This window comes from Bicyclus anynana (genome assembly GCF_947172395.1).
Source record: "Bicyclus anynana chromosome Z unlocalized genomic scaffold, ilBicAnyn1.1 SUPER_Z_unloc_1, whole genome shotgun sequence".
NCBI lineage: Eukaryota > Metazoa > Arthropoda > Insecta > Lepidoptera > Nymphalidae > Bicyclus > Bicyclus anynana.
This window is the reverse complement of record NW_026441252.1, coordinates 94,004-98,931: the sequence shown is the minus strand read 5'-3', so window position 1 is coordinate 98,931 and position 4,928 is coordinate 94,004.

The following is a 4,928-nucleotide window of genomic DNA, read 5'->3' as shown; positions in this document are numbered from 1 at the left end:
ACTGGCGGACACGTCGGTGATGGACCATCTGTGGGAGTACGTCATGTGGTCAGAGCTGGAGTATGGGTGAGTTGACTTATTGTATACTGGCGGACGCGTCGGTGATGGACCATCTTTGGGAGTACGTCATGTGGTCAGAGCTGGAGTATGGGTGAGTTGACTTATTGTATACTGGCGGACGCGTCGGTGATGGACCATCTTTGGGAGTACGTCATGTGGTCAGAGCTGGAGTATGGGTGAGTTGACTTATTGTATACTGGCGGACGCGCCGGTGATGGGCCATCTTTGGGAGTACGTCATGTGGTCAGAGCTGGAGTATGGGTGAGTTGACTTATTGTATACTGGCGGACGCGCCGGTGATGGGCCATCTGTGGGAGTACGTCATGTGGTCAGAGCTGGAGTATGGGTGAGTTGACTTATTGTATACTGGCGGACACGTCGGTGATGGACCATCTGTGGGAGTACGTCATGTGGTCAGAGCTGGAGTATGGGTGAGTTGACTTATTGTATACTGGCGGACGCGTCGGTGATGGACCATCTTTGGGAGTACGTCATGTGGTCAGAGCTGGAGTATGGGTGAGTTGACTTATTGTATACTGGCGGACGCGTCGGTGATGGACCATCTTTGGGAGTACGTCATGTGGTCAGAGCTGGAGTATGGGTGAGTTGACTTATTGTATACTGGCGGACGCGCCGGTGATGGGCCATCTTTGGGAGTACGTCATGTGGTCAGAGCTGGAGTATGGGTGAGTTGACTTATTGTATACTGGCGGACGCGCCGGTGATGGGCCATCTGTGGGAGTACGTCATGTGGTCAGAGCTGGAGTATGGGTGAGTTGACTTATTGTATACTGGCGGACGCGCCGGTGATGGGCCATCTGTGGGAGTACGTCATGTGGTCAGAGCTGGAGTATGGGTGAGTTGACTTATTGTATACTGGCGGACACGTCGGTGATGGACCATCTGTGGGAGTACGTCATGTGGTCAGAGCTGGAGTATGGGTGAGTTGACTTATTGTATACTGGCGGACGCGCCGGTGATGGGCCATCTGTGGGAGTACGTCATGTGGTCAGAGCTGGAGTATGGGTGAGTTGACTTATTGTATACTGGCGGACACGTCGGTGATGGACCATCTGTGGGAGTACGTCATGTGGTCAGAGCTGGAGTATGGGTGAGTTGACTTATTGTATACTGGCGGACGCGTCGGTGATGGACCATCTTTGGGAGTACGTCATGTGGTCAGAGCTGGAGTATGGGTGAGTTGACTTATTGTATACTGGCGGACGCGTCGGTGATGGACCATCTTTGGGAGTACGTCATGTGGTCAGAGCTGGAGTATGGGTGAGTTGACTTATTGTATACTGGCGGACGCGCCGGTGATGGGCCATCTTTGGGAGTACGTCATGTGGTCAGAGCTGGAGTATGGGTGAGTTGACTTATTGTATACTGGCGGACGCGCCGGTGATGGGCCATCTGTGGGAGTACGTCATGTGGTCAGAGCTGGAGTATGGGTGAGTTGACTTATTGTATACTGGCGGACGCGCCGGTGATGGGCCATCTGTGGGAGTACGTCATGTGGTCAGAGCTGGAGTATGGGTGAGTTGACTTATTGTATACTGGCGGACACGTCGGTGATGGACCATCTGTGGGAGTACGTCATGTGGTCAGAGCTGGAGTATGGGTGAGTTGACTTATTGTATACTGGCGGACGCGCCGGTGATGGGCCATCTGTGGGAGTACGTCATGTGGTCAGAACTGGAGTATGGGTGAGTTGACTTATTGTATACTGGCGGACACGTCGGTGATGGGCCATCTGTGGAGTACGTCATGTGGTCAGAGCTGGAGTATGGGTGAGTTGACTTATTGTATACTGGCGGACACGTCGGTGATGGACCATCTGTGGGAGTACGTCATGTGGTCAGAGCTGGAGTATGGGTGAGTTGACTTATTGTATACTGGCGGACACGTCGGTGATGGACCATCTTTGGGAGTACGTCATGTGGTCAGAGCTGGAGTATGGGTGAGTTGACTTATTGTATACTGGCGGACACGTCGGTGACCATCTGTGGGAGTACGTCATGTGGTCAGAGCTGGAGTATGGGTGAGTTGACTTATTGTATACTGGCGGACACGTCGGTGATGGACCATCTGTGGGAGTACGTCATGTGGTCAGAGCTGGAGTATGGGTGAGTTGACTTATTGTATACTGGCGGACACGTCGGTGATGGACCATCTGTGGGAGTACGTCATGTGGTCAGAGCTGGAGTATGGGTGAGTTGACTTATTGTATACTGGCGGACACGTCGGTGATGGGCCATCTGTGGGAGTACGTCATGTGGTCAGAGCTGGAGTATGGGTGAGTTGACTTATTGTATATTTAGTATCAATACCTACACCCAAATCTCTTACATAATGTAAACTTTCAATGTTATAAGTATTAATTTTATAAACAAACTGAAAGTTTTTATGGAAAGAAACACAAAGGTATTTAACACAAAGGTAAAGTCACAAATCCCACGTCACCCATCCCAAGTCAGCCTTCCTTAATTGGGAGTAACGTGATTTTTCATACTCGCATTACTAAATTTGACTAAAGTCATTTTTTCATGTTACATTCAGAAGTGTCGCCATCTGTAGCCCGGCTCTGTACGCACACACTGTACAAGTTACATGACATGATCATTTATTGTAAGTTTTATGTATTATTGCAACAGTCGAAGGCTTCACCGCGGCCTCGTGTGTGTGTCGCAGCGCACGACACGGCGTTGACGTTATGTAATGTTTATTATTTAACTTTATGAACATTATATTTTTATTTATATAGAGAATAATTTTTAGATAGTACAATCATACATTTAGATTGGGTCAAGGTGTATATTTTGCTTATAATTTATTTTGATTGTGTATATTTTTAGTTATTTGTATCGTTCAGTTTGGATAATTTTATTATGACTCCATCGTCGGGTCGTCGAGGCGATTCCCTTTGAACCGATACAACGTGTCGTACCACAGTATGTACACATGCGACACCGTACCGCAGTGTGTACACAATCGACACCGCAGTGTGTACGCATTCGACACCGTACCGCAGTGTGTACACAGTCGACGCGCGTGCGGCGAGTGCACGAATTCAAACGAAATGAACTTCATTATCATACCATATATATAATTTTACCAGTTCACACTCGAATAGCCCATCGACGTCGGACGATCGTTCATAAATCACATTTGTATTAAAATACTATTTATGCTAAGGAAAACAGTGCTTCAGTGAGTGCAAAGTCTGAAAAATAGCAAACTGTAATCGAGGCCCGTAACACGACATCTATTTAGTTTAATTGTGAATGAATTGTTAACTAGTTATTGTAATTGTCGCGACGGCGCGTGTGCCGACGAGCCGACCCGGAGCGAAACGACCGTCAATTAAACTCGTAAACAATTAAAAACTCCATAGAAATATATTGTGATGTACACTTGGCGAAACGGAATACAATTTATCTCTACTATTGTATTGTGTATACGGTTTTTATTGTTTTACTTTACTGTTTGACGAGAGCTCCTAGCGTCTGACTCGGGTCCGTTCGTCAGACCACATGTTTAGTTTGTTAGTGCGCATTTGATTGATGTTGTGGTGCGCTCGTGGTGCGCTCGTGGTGCGCTCGTGGTGCGCTCGTGGTGCGCTCGTGGTGCGCTCGTGGTGCGGACTGCGCCGGACGGTGTCGTTCATAACAATCATTAATTATTGTTTTTGTAACAATTAATGCGATTTATTACAGATATCGTTTGTTTGTTATCATTTAATCTCAATTAGTTAACGGTCATTTTGACGGTAGTTATAATTATACTAGGTAATATTTCGCTTAGACGTGTTGAATTTTTATCTACAAAAGAAAATGAATATATTATAAATTAAATGAATATAATATATATGAAATAGTAAATTAAAATAAAATATATAATTTATTTACTTATGAATTTCTTTATCCATATAATAAAATATAGTATCAGATGTTACACTCGTGCGCACACATGCACACATCGGCTCCTAGAGCCGCTCTCACGTCTACACGGTGAAATACAATATACGATATATGTATATGTACAGTTCGACTGTCCTCATGCGAGTCGTTTATAATTTGTATTATAATTATAGATAGATATATTGGTTGTTTGTTTGATATTATCGTTTCTCTAGTAAACATTTATAAGCTTCGATGTTGTATCATTTGTTTTAAAGTATTTTATGACATATGTTTTATGCTGCTGCGTGCACTGCACTCGGAGTGAACTAACTAGGGTGATCATTCTCACGTGCGCGAGTATTGATCTCAATACGAACGACATTTACTCATCAGTGTACACTCGTTTTCCGTATTCGTTTACCAAATGCGTAATTTCGATTAGCAATTCCTTAGACTATACGTTTATCTTCATTCGGAATCGTCGCAGGGGCTCGCATTCGTTACTTACGAGCGGAATTTCTTATTTTCGGAAAAATCTTAATTTTAACGTATTTTGTATTGATTTCATGCAGTCGTTCTTCCGAACACGGACAACGGATTCGGACAACGAATACGGAAACGAGCGCACGCGGCGCCTCGCGCACACTACTCGTCGGCGCGCAGCGTGCCGGACGTGCGCCGGCCGCGCGCCGGACGTGCGCCGGCCGTGTGCCGGACGTGCGCCGGACGCGCGCTGGTCGCCGATGTCACACCTTGTGTTTTATTGCGATTTATTTTTGCGTGGTGTCGTGCTTTTATATGCATTTTTAAACGTCGGACACAATATTTAGATTGTATTTATATATGTGAGCGTCGGTTTCGCCACCTTCTGCCGAGCGTCGGATAGCCTAAACGTCACTTCACTCGTGACAAATGACAGCGACTCCGCCCCTGACAGCGCGCGGCGGACCGACCCTGACACCCCTG